Source organism: Oncorhynchus mykiss, chromosome 6 (assembly GCF_013265735.2).
Source record: "Oncorhynchus mykiss isolate Arlee chromosome 6, USDA_OmykA_1.1, whole genome shotgun sequence".
NCBI lineage: Eukaryota > Metazoa > Chordata > Actinopteri > Salmoniformes > Salmonidae > Oncorhynchus > Oncorhynchus mykiss.
The window spans coordinates 86,885,846-86,905,286 of NC_048570.1; positions in this window are offsets into that span (position 1 = coordinate 86,885,846).

The window sequence follows — 19,441 nt, forward strand, 5'->3', positions numbered from 1 at the left end:
CAGGCGGACACTTGGAAAATGTAGTCTCTTATGGTCAATCTTCCAATGATATGCCTACAAATACGTCACAATGCTGCTAAGACCTTGGGCGAACGACAGAAAGTGTAGGCTCATTCCTTGCGCAATCACAGCCATATAAGGAGACAATGGAAAACAGAGCTTCAGAAATTCTGCTAATTCCTGGTTGATGCATCATCTTGGTTTCGCCTGTAGAATGAGTTCTGGGGCACTTACAGACAAAATCTTTGCAGATTCTGAAACTTCAGAGTGTTTTCTTTCCAAAACTGTCAAGAATATGCATAGTCAAGCATCTTTTCGTGACAAAATATCGCGCTTAAAACGGGAACGTTTTTTATCCAAAAATGAAATAGCGCCCCTAGAGATCTAACAGGCTAAAGAAGTGTGTCTGTTGGATTGGTTAAAGAGGTGTATTGACTTCCAGGTTTGTTTGCTTGATGTATGACAGGATGTTAGGGGGGACGTTCACTGTGACCCCTGCCATCGGTGTAACAGATCTCTCCAGCAGGATGTTAGGGGGGACGTTCACTGTGACCCCTGCCAGCGGTGTAACAGATCTCTCCAGCAGGATGTTAGGGGGGACGTTCACTTTGACCCCTGCCAGAGGTGTAACAGATCTCTCCAACAGGATGTTAGGGGGGACGTTCACTGTGACCCCTGCCAGCGGTGTAACAGATCTCTCCAACAGGATGTTAGGGGGGACGTTCACTGTGACCCCTGCCAGAGGTGTAACAGATCTCTCCAACAGGATGTTAGGGGGGACGTTCACTGTGACCCCTGCCAGCGGTGTAACAGATCTCTCCAGCAGGATGTTAGGGGGGACGTTCACTGTGACCCCTGCCAGCGGTGTAACAGATCTCTCCAGCAGGATGTTAGGGGGGACGTTCACTGTGACCCCTGCCAGCGGTGTAACAGATCACTCCAACAGGATGTTAGGGGGGACGTTCACTGTGACCCCTGCCAGCGGTGTAACAGATCTCTCCAGCAGGATGTTAGGGGGGACGTTCACTGTGACCCCTGCCAGCGGTGTAACAGATCTCTCCAACAGGATGTTAGGGGGCACGATCACTGTGACCCCTGCCAGCAGTGTAACAGATCTATCCAACAGGATGTTAGGGGGGACGTTCACTGTGACCCCTGCCAGAGGTGTAACAGATCTCTCCAGCAGGATGTTAGGGGGGACGTTCACTGTGACCCCTGCCAGCGGTGTAACAGATCTCTCCAACAGGATGTTAGGGGGGACGATCACTGTGACCCCTGCCAGCAGTGTAACAGATCTCTCCAACAGGATGTTAGGGGGGACGTTCACTGTGACCCCTGCCAGAGGTGTAACAGATCTCTCCAGCAGGATGTTAGGGGGGACGTTCACTGTGACCCCTGCCAGCGGTGTAACAGATCTCTCCAGCAGGATGGGACGTTCACTGTGACCCCTGCCAGCAGTGTAACAGATCTCTCCAACAGGATGTTAGGGGGGACGTTCACTGTGAACCCTGCCAGCAGTGTAACAGATCTCTCCAACAGGATGTTAGGGGGGACGTTCACTGTGACCCCTGCCAGAGGTGTAACAGATCTCTCCAACAGGATGTTAGGGGGGATGTTCACTGTGACCCCTGCCAGCGGTGTAACAGATCTCTCCAGCAGGATGTTAGGGGGGACGTTCACTGTGACCCCTGCCATCGGTGTAACAGATCTCTCCAGCAGGATGTTAGGGGGGACGTTCACTGTGACCCCTGCCAGCGGTGTAACAGATCACTCCAACAGGATGTTAGGGGGGACGTTCACTGTGACCCCTGCCAGCGGTGTAACAGATCTCTCCAGCAGGATGTTAGGGGGGACGTTCACTGTGACCCCTGCCATCGGTGTAACAGATCTCTCCAGCAGGATGTTAGGGGGGACGTTCACTGTGACCCCTGCCAGCGGTGTAACAGATCTCTCCAGCAGGATGGGACGTTCACTGTGACCCCTGCCAGAGGTGTAACAGATCTCTCCAGCAGGATGTTAGGGGGGACGTTCACTGTGACCCCTGCCAGCGGTGTAACAGATCTCTCCAGCAGGATGGGACGTTCACTGTGACCCCTGCCAGAGGTGTAACAGATCTCTCCAGCAGGATGTTAGGGGGGACGTTCACTGTGACCCCTGCCAGCGGTGTAACAGAGCTCTCCAACAGGATGTTAGGGGGGACGTTCACTGTGACCCCTGCCAGCGGTGTAACAGATCTCTCCAGCAGGATGTTAGGGGGGGACGTTCACTGTGACCCCTGCCAGCGGTGTAACAGATCTCTCCAGCAGGATGTTAGGGGGGACGTTCACTGTGACCCCTGCCAGCGGTGTAACAGATCTCTCCAACAGGATGTTAGGGGGGACGTTCACTGTGACCCCTGCCAGCGGTGTAACAGATCTCTCCAGCAGGATGTTAGGGGGGACGTTCACTGTGACCCCTGCCAGCGGTGTAACAGATCTCTCCAGCAGGATGTTAGGGGGGACGTTCACTGTGACCCCTGCCAGCGGTGTAACAGATCTCTCCAACAGGATGTTAGGGGGGACGTTCACTGTGACCCCTGCCAGAGGTGTAACAGATCTCTCCAGCAGGATGTTAGGGGGGACGTTCACTGTGACCCCTGCCAGCGGTGTAACTGATCTCTCCAGCAGGATGTTAGGGGGGACGTTCACTGTGACCCCTGCCAGCGGTGTAACAGATCTCTCCAGCAGGATGTTAGGGGGACGTTCACTGTGACCCCTGCCAGCGGTGTAACAGATCTCTCCAACAGGATGTTAGGGGGGACGTTCACTGTGACCCCTGCCAGCGGTGTAACAGATCTCTCCAGCAGGATGTTAGGGGGGACGTTCACTGTGACCCCTGCCATCGGTGTAACAGATCTCTCCAGCAGGATGTTAGGGGGGACGTTCACTGTGACCCCTGCCAGCGGTGTAACAGATCTCTCCAACAGGATGTTAGGGGGGACGTTCACTGTGACCCCTGCCAGAGGTGTAACAGATCTCTCCAGCAGGATGTTAGGGGGGGACGTTCACTGTGACCCCTGCCAGCGGTGTAACAGATCTCTCCAGCAGGATGTTAGGGGGGACGTTCACTGTGACCCCTGCCAGCGGTGTAACAGATCTCTCCAGCAGGATGTTAGGGGGGACGTTCACTGTGACCCCTGCCAGCGGTGTAACAGATCTCTCCAACAGGATGTTAGGGGGGACGTTCACTGTGACCCCTGCCATCGGTGTAACAGATCTCTCCAACAGGATGTTAGGGGGGACGTTCACTGTGACCCCTGCCAGCGGTGTAACAGATCTCTCCAGCAGGATGTTAGGGGGGACGTTCACTGTGACCCCTGCCATCGGTGTAACAGATCTCTCCAGCAGGATGTTAGGGGGGACGTTCACTGTGACCCCTGCCAGCGGTGTAACAGATCTCTCCAGCAGGATGTTAGGGGGGACGTTCACTGTGACCCCTGCCAGCGGTGTAACAGATCTCTCCAGCAGGATGTTAGGGGGGACGTTCACTGTGACCCCTGCCATCGGTGTAACAGATCTCTCCAACAGGATGTTAGGGGGGACGTTCACTGTGACCCCTGCCAGCGGTGTAACAGATCTCTCCAACAGGATGTTAGGGGGGACGTTCACTGTGACCCCTGCCAGCGGTGTAACAGATCTCTCCAGCAGGATGTTAGGGGGGACGTTCACTGTGACCCCTGCCAGCGGTGTAACAGATCTCTCCAACAGGATGTTAGGGGGGACGTTCACTGTGACCCCTGCCAGCGGTGTAACAGATCTCTCCAACAGGATGTTAGGGGGGACGTTCACTGTGACCCCTGCCAGCGGTGTAACAGATCTCTCCAGCAGGATGTTAGGGGGGACGTTCACTGTGAACCCTGCCATCGGTGTAACAGATCTCTCCAGCAGGATGTTAGGGGGGACGTTCACTGTGACCCCTGCCAGCGGTGTAACAGATCTCTCCAGCAGGATGTTAGGGGGGACGTTCACTGTGACCCTTGCCATCGGTGTAACAGATCTCTCCAACAGGATGTTAGGGGGGACGTTCACTGTGACCCCTGCCAGCGGTGTAACAGATCTCTCCAGCAGGATGTTAGGGGGGACGTTCACTGTGACCCCTGCCAGCGGTGTAACAGATCTCTCCAGCAGGATGTTAGGGGGGACGTTCACTGTGACCCCTGCCATCGGTGTAACAGATCTCTCCAGCAGGATGTTAGGGGGGACGTTCACTGTGACCCCTGCCAGCGGTGTAACAGATCACTCCAACAGGATGTTAGGGGGGACGTTCACTGTGACCCCTGCCAGCGGTGTAACAGATCTCTCCAGCAGGATGTTAGGGGGGACGTTCACTGTGACCCCTGCCATCGGTGTAACAGATCTCTCCAGCAGGATGTTAGGGGGGACGTTCACTGTGACCCCTGCCAGCGGTGTAACAGATCTCTCCAGCAGGATGGGACGTTCACTGTGACCCCTGCCAGAGGTGTAACAGATCTCTCCAGCAGGATGTTAGGGGGGACGTTCACTGTGACCCCTGCCAGCGGTGTAACAGATCTCTCCAGCAGGATGGGACGTTCACTGTGACCCCTGCCAGAGGTGTAACAGATCTCTCCAGCAGGATGTTAGGGGGGACGTTCACTGTGACCCCTGCCAGCGGTGTAACAGAGCTCTCCAACAGGATGTTAGGGGGGACGTTCACTGTGACCCCTGCCAGCGGTGTAACAGATCTCTCCAGCAGGATGTTAGGGGGGGACGTTCACTGTGACCCCTGCCAGCGGTGTAACAGATCTCTCCAGCAGGATGTTAGGGGGGACGTTCACTGTGACCCCTGCCAGCGGTGTAACAGATCTCTCCAACAGGATGTTAGGGGGGACGTTCACTGTGACCCCTGCCAGCGGTGTAACAGATCTCTCCAGCAGGATGTTAGGGGGGACGTTCACTGTGACCCCTGCCAGCGGTGCAACAGATCTCTCCAACAGGATGTTAGGGGGGACGTTCACTGTGACCCCTGCCAGCGGTGTAACAGATCTCTCCAGCAGCATGTTAGGGGGACGTTCACTGTGAACCCTGCCAGCAGTGTAACAGATCTCTCCAGCAGGATGTTAGGGGGGACGTTCACTGTGACCCCTGCCAGCGGTGTAACAGATCTCTCCAGCAGGATGTTAGGGGGGACGTTCACTGTGACCCCTGCCAGCGGTGTAACAGATCTCTCCAGCAGGATGTTAGGGGGGACGTTCACTGTGACCCCTGCCAGCGGTGTAACAGATCTCTCCAGCAGGATGTTAGGGGGGACGTTCACTTTGACCCCTGCCAGAGGTGTAACAGATCTCTCCAACAGGATGTTAGGGGGGACGTTCACTGTGACCCCTGCCAGCGGTGTAACAGATCTCTCCAACAGGATGTTAGGGGGGACGTTCACTGTGACCCCTGCCAGAGGTGTAACAGATCTCTCCAACAGGATGTTAGGGGGGACGTTCACTGTGACCCCTGCCAGCGGTGTAACAGATCTCTCCAGCAGGATGTTAGGGGGGACGTTCACTGTGACCCCTGCCAGCGGTGTAACAGATCTCTCCAGCAGGATGTTAGGGGGGACGTTCACTGTGACCCCTGCCAGCGGTGTAACAGATCACTCCAACAGGATGTTAGGGGGGACGTTCACTGTGACCCCTGCCAGCGGTGTAACAGATCTCTCCAGCAGGATGTTAGGGGGGACGTTCACTGTGACCCCTGCCAGCGGTGTAACAGATCTCTCCAACAGGATGTTAGGGGGCACGATCACTGTGACCCCTGCCAGCAGTGTAACAGATCTATCCAACAGGATGTTAGGGGGGACGTTCACTGTGACCCCTGCCAGAGGTGTAACAGATCTCTCCAGCAGGATGTTAGGGGGGACGTTCACTGTGACCCCTGCCAGCGGTGTAACAGATCTCTCCAACAGGATGTTAGGGGGGACGATCACTGTGACCCCTGCCAGCAGTGTAACAGATCTCTCCAACAGGATGTTAGGGGGGACGTTCACTGTGACCCCTGCCAGAGGTGTAACAGATCTCTCCAGCAGGATGTTAGGGGGGACGTTCACTGTGACCCCTGCCAGCGGTGTAACAGATCTCTCCAGCAGGATGGGACGTTCACTGTGACCCCTGCCAGCAGTGTAACAGATCTCTCCAACAGGATGTTAGGGGGGACGTTCACTGTGAACCCTGCCAGCAGTGTAACAGATCTCTCCAACAGGATGTTAGGGGGGACGTTCACTGTGACCCCTGCCAGAGGTGTAACAGATCTCTCCAACAGGATGTTAGGGGGGATGTTCACTGTGACCCCTGCCAGCGGTGTAACAGATCTCTCCAGCAGGATGTTAGGGGGGACGTTCACTGTGACCCCTGCCATCGGTGTAACAGATCTCTCCAGCAGGATGTTAGGGGGGACGTTCACTGTGACCCCTGCCAGCGGTGTAACAGATCACTCCAACAGGATGTTAGGGGGGACGTTCACTGTGACCCCTGCCAGCGGTGTAACAGATCTCTCCAGCAGGATGTTAGGGGGGACGTTCACTGTGACCCCTGCCATCGGTGTAACAGATCTCTCCAGCAGGATGTTAGGGGGGACGTTCACTGTGACCCCTGCCAGCGGTGTAACAGATCTCTCCAGCAGGATGGGACGTTCACTGTGACCCCTGCCAGAGGTGTAACAGATCTCTCCAGCAGGATGTTAGGGGGGACGTTCACTGTGACCCCTGCCAGCGGTGTAACAGATCTCTCCAGCAGGATGGGACGTTCACTGTGACCCCTGCCAGAGGTGTAACAGATCTCTCCAGCAGGATGTTAGGGGGGACGTTCACTGTGACCCCTGCCAGCGGTGTAACAGAGCTCTCCAACAGGATGTTAGGGGGGACGTTCACTGTGACCCCTGCCAGCGGTGTAACAGATCTCTCCAGCAGGATGTTAGGGGGGGACGTTCACTGTGACCCCTGCCAGCGGTGTAACAGATCTCTCCAGCAGGATGTTAGGGGGGACGTTCACTGTGACCCCTGCCAGCGGTGTAACAGATCTCTCCAACAGGATGTTAGGGGGGACGTTCACTGTGACCCCTGCCAGCGGTGTAACAGATCTCTCCAGCAGGATGTTAGGGGGGACGTTCACTGTGACCCCTGCCAGCGGTGTAACAGATCTCTCCAGCAGGATGTTAGGGGGGACGTTCACTGTGACCCCTGCCAGCGGTGTAACAGATCTCTCCAACAGGATGTTAGGGGGGACGTTCACTGTGACCCCTGCCAGCGGTGTAACAGATCTCTCCAGCAGGATGTTAGGGGGGACGTTCACTGTGACCCCTGCCAGCGGTGTAACTGATCTCTCCAGCAGGATGTTAGGGGGGACGTTCACTGTGACCCCTGCCAGCGGTGTAACAGATCTCTCCAGCAGGATGTTAGGGGGACGTTCACTGTGACCCCTGCCAGCGGTGTAACAGATCTCTCCAACAGGATGTTAGGGGGGACGTTCACTGTGACCCCTGCCAGCGGTGTAACAGATCTCTCCAGCAGGATGTTAGGGGGGACGTTCACTGTGACCCCTGCCATCGGTGTAACAGATCTCTCCAGCAGGATGTTAGGGGGGACGTTCACTGTGACCCCTGCCAGCGGTGTAACAGATCTCTCCAACAGGATGTTAGGGGGGACGTTCACTGTGACCCCTGCCAGAGGTGTAACAGATCTCTCCAGCAGGATGTTAGGGGGGGACGTTCACTGTGACCCCTGCCAGCGGTGTAACAGATCTCTCCAGCAGGATGTTAGGGGGGACGTTCACTGTGACCCCTGCCAGCGGTGTAACAGATCTCTCCAGCAGGATGTTAGGGGGGACGTTCACTGTGACCCCTGCCAGCGGTGTAACAGATCTCTCCAACAGGATGTTAGGGGGGACGTTCACTGTGACCCCTGCCATCGGTGTAACAGATCTCTCCAACAGGATGTTAGGGGGGACGTTCACTGTGACCCCTGCCAGCGGTGTAACAGATCTCTCCAGCAGGATGTTAGGGGGGACGTTCACTGTGACCCCTGCCATCGGTGTAACAGATCTCTCCAGCAGGATGTTAGGGGGGACGTTCACTGTGACCCCTGCCAGCGGTGTAACAGATCTCTCCAGCAGGATGTTAGGGGGGACGTTCACTGTGACCCCTGCCAGCGGTGTAACAGATCTCTCCAGCAGGATGTTAGGGGGGACGTTCACTGTGACCCCTGCCATCGGTGTAACAGATCTCTCCAACAGGATGTTAGGGGGGACGTTCACTGTGACCCCTGCCAGCGGTGTAACAGATCTCTCCAACAGGATGTTAGGGGGGACGTTCACTGTGACCCCTGCCAGCGGTGTAACAGATCTCTCCAGCAGGATGTTAGGGGGGACGTTCACTGTGACCCCTGCCAGCGGTGTAACAGATCTCTCCAACAGGATGTTAGGGGGGACGTTCACTGTGACCCCTGCCAGCGGTGTAACAGATCTCTCCAACAGGATGTTAGGGGGGACGTTCACTGTGACCCCTGCCAGCGGTGTAACAGATCTCTCCAGCAGGATGTTAGGGGGGACGTTCACTGTGAACCCTGCCATCGGTGTAACAGATCTCTCCAGCAGGATGTTAGGGGGGACGTTCACTGTGACCCCTGCCAGCGGTGTAACAGATCTCTCCAGCAGGATGTTAGGGGGGACGTTCACTGTGACCCTTGCCATCGGTGTAACAGATCTCTCCAACAGGATGTTAGGGGGGACGTTCACTGTGACCCCTGCCAGCGGTGTAACAGATCTCTCCAGCAGGATGTTAGGGGGGACGTTCACTGTGACCCCTGCCAGCGGTGTAACAGATCTCTCCAGCAGGATGTTAGGGGGGACGTTCACTGTGACCCCTGCCATCGGTGTAACAGATCTCTCCAGCAGGATGTTAGGGGGGACGTTCACTGTGACCCCTGCCAGCGGTGTAACAGATCACTCCAACAGGATGTTAGGGGGGACGTTCACTGTGACCCCTGCCAGCGGTGTAACAGATCTCTCCAGCAGGATGTTAGGGGGGACGTTCACTGTGACCCCTGCCATCGGTGTAACAGATCTCTCCAGCAGGATGTTAGGGGGGACGTTCACTGTGACCCCTGCCAGCGGTGTAACAGATCTCTCCAGCAGGATGGGACGTTCACTGTGACCCCTGCCAGAGGTGTAACAGATCTCTCCAGCAGGATGTTAGGGGGGACGTTCACTGTGACCCCTGCCAGCGGTGTAACAGATCTCTCCAGCAGGATGGGACGTTCACTGTGACCCCTGCCAGAGGTGTAACAGATCTCTCCAGCAGGATGTTAGGGGGGACGTTCACTGTGACCCCTGCCAGCGGTGTAACAGAGCTCTCCAACAGGATGTTAGGGGGGACGTTCACTGTGACCCCTGCCAGCGGTGTAACAGATCTCTCCAGCAGGATGTTAGGGGGGGACGTTCACTGTGACCCCTGCCAGCGGTGTAACAGATCTCTCCAGCAGGATGTTAGGGGGGACGTTCACTGTGACCCCTGCCAGCGGTGTAACAGATCTCTCCAACAGGATGTTAGGGGGGACGTTCACTGTGACCCCTGCCAGCGGTGTAACAGATCTCTCCAGCAGGATGTTAGGGGGGACGTTCACTGTGACCCCTGCCAGCGGTGCAACAGATCTCTCCAACAGGATGTTAGGGGGGACGTTCACTGTGACCCCTGCCAGCGGTGTAACAGATCTCTCCAGCAGCATGTTAGGGGGACGTTCACTGTGAACCCTGCCAGCGGTGTAACAGATCTCTCCAGCAGGATGTTAGGGGGGACGTTCACTGTGACCCCTGCCAGCGGTGTAACAGATCTCTCCAGCAGGATGTTAGGGGGGACGTTCACTGTGACCCCTGCCAGCGGTGTAACAGATCTCTCCAGCAGGATGTTAGGGGGGACGTTCACTGTGACCCCTGCCAGCGGTGTAACAGATCTCTCCAGCAGGATGTTAGGGGGGACGTTCACTGTGACCCCTGCCAGCGGTGTAACAGATCTCTCCAACAGGATGTTAGGGGGGACGTTCACTGTGACCCCTGCCAGAGGTGTAACAGATCTCTCCAACAGGATGTTAGGGGGGACGTTCACTGTGACCCCTGCCAGCGGTGTAACAGATCTCTCCAACAGGATGTTAGGGGGGACGTTCACTGTGACCCCTGCCAGCGGTGTAACATATCTCTCCAACAGGATGTTAGGGGGGACGTTCACTGTGACCCCTGCCAGCGGTGTAACAGATCTCTCCAACAGGATGTTAGGGGGGACGTTCACTGTGAACCCTGCCAGCGGTGTAACAGATCTCTCCAGCAGGATGTTAGGGGGGACGTTCACTGTGACCCCTGCCATCGGTGTAACAGATCTCTCCAGCAGGATGTTAGGGGGGACGTTCACTGTGACCCCTGCCAGCGGTGTAACAGATCTCTCCAACAGGATGTTAGGGGGGACGTTCACTGTGACCCCTGCCAGAGGTGTAACAGATCTCTCCAGCAGGATGTTAGGGGGGGACGTTCACTGTGACCCCTGCCAGCGGTGTAACAGATCTCTCCAGCAGGATGTTAGGGGGGACGTTCACTGTGACCCCTGCCAGCGGTGTAACAGATCTCTCCAACAGGATGTTAGGGGGGACGTTCACTGTGACCCCTGCCAGCGGTGTAACAGATCTCTCCAGCAGGATGTTAGGGGGGACGTTCACTGTGACCCCTGCCAGCGGTGTAACAGATCTCTCCAACAGGATGTTAGGGGGGACGTTCACTGTGACCCCTGCCATCGGTGTAACAGATCTCTCCAACAGGATGTTAGGGGGGACGTTCACTGTGACCCCTGCCAGCGGTGTAACAGATCTCTCCAGCAGGATGTTAGGGGGGACGTTCACTGTGACCCCTGCCATCGGTGTAACAGATCTCTCCAGCAGGATGTTAGGGGGGACGTTCACTGTGACCCCTGCCAGCGGTGTAACAGATCTCTCCAGCAGGATGTTAGGGGGGACGTTCACTGTGACCCCTGCCAGCGGTGTAACAGATCTCTCCAGCAGGATGTTAGGGGGGACGTTCACTGTGACCCCTGCCATCGGTGTAACAGATCTCTCCAACAGGATGTTAGGGGGGACGTTCACTGTGACCCCTGCCAGCGGTGTAACAGATCTCTCCAACAGGATGTTAGGGGGGACGTTCACTGTGACCCCTGCCAGCGGTGTAACAGATCTCTCCAGCAGGATGTTAGGGGGGACGTTCACTGTGACCCCTGCCAGCGGTGTAACAGATCTCTCCAACAGGATGTTAGGGGGGACGTTCACTGTGACCCCTGCCAGCGGTGTAACAGATCTCTCCAACAGGATGTTAGGGGGGACGTTCACTGTGACCCCTGCCAGAGGTGTAACAGATCTCTCCAGCAGGATGTTAGGGGGGACGTTCACTGTGACCCCTGCCAGCGGTGTAACAGATCTCTCCAACAGGATGTTAGGGGGGACGTTCACTGTGACCCCTGCCAGCGGTGTAACAGATCTCTCCAGCAGGATGTTAGGGGGGACGTTCAATGTGACCCCTGCCAGCGGTGTAACAGATCTCTCCAGCAGGATGGGACGTTCACTGTGACCCCTGCCATCGGTGTAACAGATCTCTCCAACAGGATGTTAGGGGGGACGTTCACTGTGACCCCTGCCAGCGGTGTAACAGATCTCTCCAACAGGATGTTAGGGGGGACGTTCACTGTGACCCCTGCCATCGGTGTAACAGATCTCTCCAACAGGATGTTAGGGGGGACGTTCACTGTGACCCCTGCCAGCGGTGTAACAGATCTCTCCAGCAGGATGTTAGGGGGGACGTTCACTGTGAACCCTGCCATCGGCATGACAGATCTCCCCATAATCAAAACCATTCAAAACGCATAGTTTACATTATCCTCCCGTGGATAGAATTAGGTCACTTTCAAGTGGTCAAAACCATGATCCCCCCCCTCCCCCTCCCCCCACACACGGCAAAAATAATAAGGAATGTTTCGCTTTTGAAGAGGAAGGAGCTTACGAAAACATCCGAACTGAATTGCTTGACAGCCAAGCAACCAAGCCGTGAAAAACACCAGTGTTTACATGACTTCTCCTGACCAACAGCAGTTGTCCGCCCTTTGGATAACTTACAGGTTGACTTGAGCTTTCTCGCCAATTCTGTTTTTCTCTGTAAGCCTACAATTGGCCCAGTTAGATAGGGTGGCGGTGCTGCAGAATCTTATCTATGGGGAGAAATAGATGTGTTGGGCACCCTGTGTAAAGACTCACTGCCTGGGGTTTAATACCTGTTGAGTGGACAGAGATTTACGAAGGTGAACGCTGAGATCACAGCTTAATGTCACAGGGAGCTCTCCTGCCTGGCTAACCACTAACCGCCCCGCCAGGCAGCTGTCGGAGTCAACTCAAGGTCCACCTGAGTCTGTTCTGTTGGTTGGAGGCTGGACAGTTTGTATATCTCCTGAACTGACGAAGAACATGCTGGTCATAACACTGTGGAGTGTTGTGTAAAGGTCACTTGGAAGAGCAGCAAAATGTATTGTTTTCCATATCCAGATGTGACACAGCAACTGGACAAAACAGCTAAACAAAGCCTTTTTATGTTTTATCTCAGAATTGAACAGGTTATCTACAAATACTGTACTGTCATGAACAATTAGGATGACTGATATCGATTCCATGATCTATTCCATACAGCCCTTTGGAAATGATATGATATGGGTCACAGCTGTTCTTAGCACCTATTTCAAATGGTAGATGTTCAGAAGAAGCCAATGCTGTCTTTTTAACTGTCGTCACCCATGTGTTGCAGTAAAGACGGAATAACTGTGTAATTCATTAGGGTGTTTCCACATGAGGCACCCTCAGGTGATCACTAAACACCAGCCTGACTCTCTGGCCCTGTCCACCTCTCCTTGACCCCTTTCTGACCCGATTACCCTCCTCTCCTCAGTAATGTTTACACCATGTCCTAACCAGTTAATGAAAGGCAGCTTTCAAACGGTCTCTACTTTTCCAAATGAGTTTCTTAAGCAGTGCTTTTAAGTTTCTTAAACTGGGTAAAAGTCTGCAGAGGTATTTATTTATAAAAATCATATTTCCTTAGAAGGTGAGTGTCTGAATGTGTTCAATAATGTGCAATCTTCTCACATATAGGGAACAGTAATTTAGCGACTCTGAACATGTGAACATTCATACATTAATTTGTTAGATGCTGATGGGATAAGTGCCAGCAAACCCTGGAGGTGTTTACAGTTGTTATGGTAACTCTGAACAAAAATCTAAAACTGTCACGGATCCCTCCGGAACTGTGTGATTACGTACACCTGGTCCCTATTTCCCATTGATTAGTAATTGTATAAGTGTGCCCTTTGTTTACCATTGTCCTGTCGATTATTGTTCCAATGTCTGTTGGTCGTGTGAGTACCTGTGCTATGTTGTTTTGGCTTTCGTGCCACGTATATTGTGCAGATGATTAAGGGTGATAATCATTGTGCAGTTGTGTATTTATTCGAGGTACTCTATCTTTTTTTGGGTCTCTACCCTGTGTTTTGTGTACGTGTTTGTTTGGTCTTCGTCCCCGGGCCTGTACATGGTATGCTGTAATTTGGGTAAATAAAAACCCTATTACGCATTCCTGCGCCTGTCTCCCGACCCTTTATAACAGTGTGACAAAAACGAACAAAATAAAATTTCCATCTGAAATGATTCTCTGGAAGGTTTCAATAAGGTGTTAGTCATACAGTGGAGTGCAGGTAGAACATACAGTGATACATCTTCCAACAAAATCCTCTCAAGGACATGGTTAAATGTGATCTTGTCCCCTCGCTATGTTAACCTTCCAAGGCATTACAGGAACTAATGTTCAGTTTCCTCCACTTCACTCCCACAGAGTAATGAATGGGCATGCATGCTACAGAGGGAAACATTAGGAGCAGCATTATTGACTATTACTCGCCCTTTCACATAACATTCACATAACATTCAATACTGAAAGGCAGCGTCTGTGTGTAAGAGGCAGCAAGGCCAAACCCACTGGGCACACTACGTCATTTAAACATGGATAATTGGGTAATATTTGGTTGAGACGTTGATCAATGAGATCACTACCTATATTTACACATTCAAACGCAGCCAAAAGTTAGTTGAATTTCCAATGTGTTATCACTGTGCTTTCAACCATCTAAAAGCACAACCAATGGAAAGACAATGTCTGATTTTGGGTTTAGTTGTCACCCAAATGTCTATCAATGCGCTTTCAACCATTTAAAAGCACAGCAAAGTTCAAATGGGAATAATTGAGTTTATTTACTGTGTACAACAGATTAATGTGATATCCATAGGTGGCTGCTGAGGGGAGGATGGCTCATAATAATGTCTGGAACGGAGCGAACGGAATGGCATCAAACTATGTGTTTGATGTATTTGATTCCATTCCACTAATTCCACTCCAGCCATTACCACGAGTCTGTCCACCACAAACCTCCTGTGGTTTGATATCGCTGTGCTTCATCTAATACAAGGTTCCCCAACCTCGGTCCTCTGGACCACAAGGGTGCACCTTTTATTTTTTGTCCTAACACTACACAGCTGATTCACATGATCAAAGCGTGATGATTAGTTGAATCAGCTGTGTAGTGCTAGGGCAAAAGTCGTGTATCTCTTGGGGTCCCGAGGACCAGGTTTAGGAAACCCTGATCGAATAGCAGAACCAAATTATCTGGATTGCAGTTGAGATTACATTAAAAGGTACATGGTGCAAGTGATCAATACTATTGGAGATTCTGGTCAGATTATTACGGGAATTGTGAAGATTTCCACAGACCTGCGATGACCTATTCATGCTATCTTGAACATACACACGTTATATGATAACATAAGAAGGCATTTATAGTTACACTAACTTCAAAATGTGGCCGTAGATATGTTACTCATTTTAAAGTTGAATGTTACATTAGTTTGTAAGATAGTAAATAGCCTAAAGTTAAGGCTGTCTTACAAAAGTAATATGGAATTGTGTTTGGTTGACAATGCAAACAAATATCATTTAAAGGAGACTGCGGCTAGTTCCATCTGAGCCACTGTGTCGCGTTCTGACCTTAGTTCCTTTGTTTTGTCTTTTGTTTTAGTATGGCCAGGGCGTGAGTTGGGTGGGTTGTCTATGTTAGTTTGTCTATGATTTTCTATTTCTGTGTTTGGCCTGGTATGGTTCTCAATCAGAGGCAGCTGTCAATCGTTGTCCCTGATTGAGAACCATATTTAGGTAGCCTGTTTTCCATTGTGTTTTGTGGGTGGTTGTTTCCTGTTTAGTGTTTTTGTTTCACCTTTCAGGACTGTTTGTTTGTCATGTTTGTTGTTTTGTCTAGTGTTGCATATTTCATTTAATAATATGAACAATTACCGCTCTGCACCTTGGTCCTCCTCTCCTTCCCCAGACGACAAGTGTTACTCACTGGCTTAATCACATTCCTTAACTGTTTATTTTTGGTTGAGTTGGAGACATGAATCAAACATATAATTTCCTAACTTGTTGAAAAGCTAATAGGCTATTTATTGTATTTCAAAAGTAGCAATTGTTTGAACAAAACAATTCCAGTTTACAAATCAATAAGTGATATGTTGGAGTCACGTCTCCATCTCAACCAAAAGTTATAGAATAGGACTAAATTAAACTTTAAATAATTATTTGAAGACAAACTGGAATTAAAGCCAGACTCCGGTAGTGGTACAGATGGAACTATCCAAGCAGAAGATACATCTCCTTCAAATGGTGATATTTGGTTACAATGACAAACAAACGCAATTCAATATCACTAAATATCCTTACATGTTTAAGTGGAGATTTCTCAACAATCATTCTCATGATGGCACATTGGTAATAGTCAGTGACATCATAGCTAAGCAGGGCTGGGCTTGGTTAAAACCCTGGATAGGAGACCAAAGGGTTAGCTGTACATAGATCAACTCTTCAGTAGGAGGTGCTGCCCAGCCTATAGTTTATTCCTTAAAGATATAGCGTTGAAAATCTGATGTTTTAAAGGTACAAATATTATATATATTATACAAGGTTTGTCTGTTGAAATTTGGTTACCATAATGACATAATCCTGTGATGGAAATTAAACCCTCTAAGCAACTTCTTTTCAAATCTAACGTATTTTCCACGTCACAAAAAGTTAACAAATTACATCAAAAAAACATTGATTCTACCAGTTTCTGCCCACTGGGTACCTATCATCTTCACAACATGTAAGCAATATGACATTACAGAGAGATCCCAAGATATGCATCATTGGACCTGTGGTGAATAATACTGCAAAGATAAGGGCGAAAAGTTCAGTTGAAATCATTCAGGGAAATTTGCAAAAAGAGCAAAGTGGCTAAGATCAATATCTCAGTGATGTAAAGACATATGTTTATCCTACTGAAAAAGAGGGATCTTTAAAATCCATGCAATTAATATGCACTTCAGCGTTTCAATGAAGGTGACACCTGATCTAAACCAAGAGAAGACAATCAGCTGTAACGGTCAGACCATTTGTTTATAAACACTGGACATCATGAAACCTGTAAACAATGACATGTTAGATGTGATAAACATGCAGGTAATTAGTTTGTAAGCACAACCATGACAAGCCTTCTAATAGAGCCCAATATCAGAAGTCACATCCTCTCCGTGTGTGTGTGTGTGTGGGTGTGTGTGTGTTAACACCCTGAGCCCTGTGTATGGGATCATGCTGGGGTGCGCCCTGGGCCCTGTGTATTGTAGCAGACATGATGTGTAACAGGTGTATGGGTGAGAGAGGAGGAGACGTCTACAGCTGTCCCTGCAGATACAGGTCATGGCCTACCCCATCTGCCTTCCCCACTACCCCCTGAGCCCCCGAGCGCCCTGTGTGTGTTAGGGAGAGTGGACGTGTGTAGGTGGAGTGTTTGAGAGAGAGAGGGAAAGAAAAAGTGCTGTGTGTGTGTGTGTGTGTGTTTCAGAGAGAGAGGGAAAGAAAGAGTGCCTAGTGTGTGTGTGTGTGTGTGTCTGTGTGTGTGTGTGTGTGTGTGTGTGTGTGTGTGTGTGTGTGTGTGTGTGTGTGTGTGTGTGTGTGTGTGTGTGTGTGTGTGTGTGTGTTTCAGAGACCAGACGTTGGTTCCCTCACACTCCAGCCAGGGCTCAGCGCCTGTCCCTCTGCCCTCCAGCATCCCACAATCCCCTTCCACCTGCCCCGTCCACCATCGATAACCCACAGGCACACAAGGAGACGGGACTCACACTGGCTCTGCCATGTGTCCATTACCAACTCACCATCATGGCTCATAGTCCCGAATTTGGCCTGCAATACCAAGTATATCTCAGTGAAACAAATCTATTGAAATACAATTCTTAGGGAAAATGTGTTGTGAAATTGATAGGTGGCCTGTATTTGTAATGGGGAAATGTAATCTTCCCCTGACTGATTGAATTTGTTGATGAATGCCTGGCTGGTGCATTCAAGCAGGCCCTTATTTGTTCTAGTCTGAAGTGAAATTACAGTCCATCGTTACTCATTGTACATTTATTCCTCGTGTTATTTATTTTTTTCAATATTTTCTCTCTGCATTGTTGGGAAGGGCCCGTCAGTAAGCATTTCACTGTGAGTCTACACCTGTTGTTTACCAAGCATGTGACAAATACAATGTGATTTGGTAAGATATTATTGCTGGCGATATGCCAAAGAAAGTCAGAATGATCTGTTTTAAGTGGATCTATCTTACGGCGTATGTCGACACTAAGTCGTTTTCATTGTCAAAAACGCACAGTAAATAAACTGGATGGTCCTTTGTTATAGATCAAGTTACACACACCACTCTCTTCAAATATGACGCAGTTGAGGAAAGGAAAATAAGTTGAATAACTTTGCCACTTCCAATCTTGTCAAGCCTGTGTTGTCCAGCTGTCACAAACGTCGTGTGAATAATTAGACCAAGGCGCAGCGTTAGTAGAGTTCCACATTTTAATGATAGTGAAACTTGCAAAACAACAAAGATATAACGATCGTGAAATACGTAGCGCACATAGGTACTCATACAAAACCATATCCCCCATCGCAGGTGGGGAAAAGGACAAATTCTTATTTTCAATGACAGCCTAGGAACAGTGCCTGTTCATGGGCAGAACGACAGATTTGTACCTTGTCAGCTCGGGGATTTGAACTTGCAACCTTCCGGTTACTAGGCCAACGCTCTAACCACTACGCTACCCTGCCGACACACTAAGTATGATCCCCAATTAGAGGCAACAATTATCAGCTGCCTCCAATTGGGAACCATGCACCCACACCAACATATAAATATAATACCTAGAAACGCCCTAGTCACGCCCTGACCTATTACACCATAGAGAACCCAGAGGGCTTTCTATGGTCAGGGCGTGACACCAGCCTTTCCCCACCAGGGCTTCTGACAAGATGTTGATTGACAGGTGAACCACAGATTATCATATCCAGCCAATGTGGACCCCATTAGCTCTGGCTGATGGAAAACAGAGAGGCTAATTGGTTCAATGCAACACAATGCCTTCTGGGTAATACCACATGGGCAACATGGGAGAGAAAATGAATCGGCTGAATTTCCCTCTGGATTAGATTGGCTCTGCTGTCAAAAAAAGGGCTTATGAAAATGTTGATGAAAAAAAGTTGTACGATCAGTAACTCAGTAGTTTTAGCCTTATGACAAGAGGACATAGAATGAGTCTAGGGAACAAAAATGGGCCTGGCTACCCAAATACATCCATACATGTAATACATGTGTAATTGGGAGCCGAAGGAGGAAGTACATCTCGTGGACAGCTCTCAATTATAAAACCCAGAGACGTTTTGCCTGGAAAGTATAGCATCAATGGTTCTGATTTTTAAAATACGTTATTGCCTTAATCCCTCCCAATTAGTGCATTAATCTTAAAATGGCTAGGTGAGACAACCCCACATCACAATCGTATCAGGTAAATTTTCCCTCAATTTTATCAGCAGCATGCTAGTCTACGGAGCAGTAGTCAATGATAGTATTAGGAAGTAGTAGTCAGTGATAGTATTAGGAAGTAGCTGTGGTGTTCTGTGTGTAGCAGTATGCTAGTCTACGGGCTGTGGTGTTCTGTGTGTAGCAGTATGCTAGTCTACGGGCTGTGGTGTTCTGTGTGTAGCAGTATGCTAGTCTACTGGCTGTGGTGTTCTGTGTGTAGCAGTATGCTAGTCTACTGGCTGTGGTGTTCTGTGTGTAGCAGTATGCTAGTCTACTGGCTGTGGTGTTCTGTGTGTAGCAGTATGCTAGTCTACGGGCTGTGGTGTTCTGTGTGTAGCAGTATGCTAGTCTACTGGCTGTGGTGTTCTGTGTGTAGCAGCATGCTAGTCTACTGGCTGTGGTGTTCT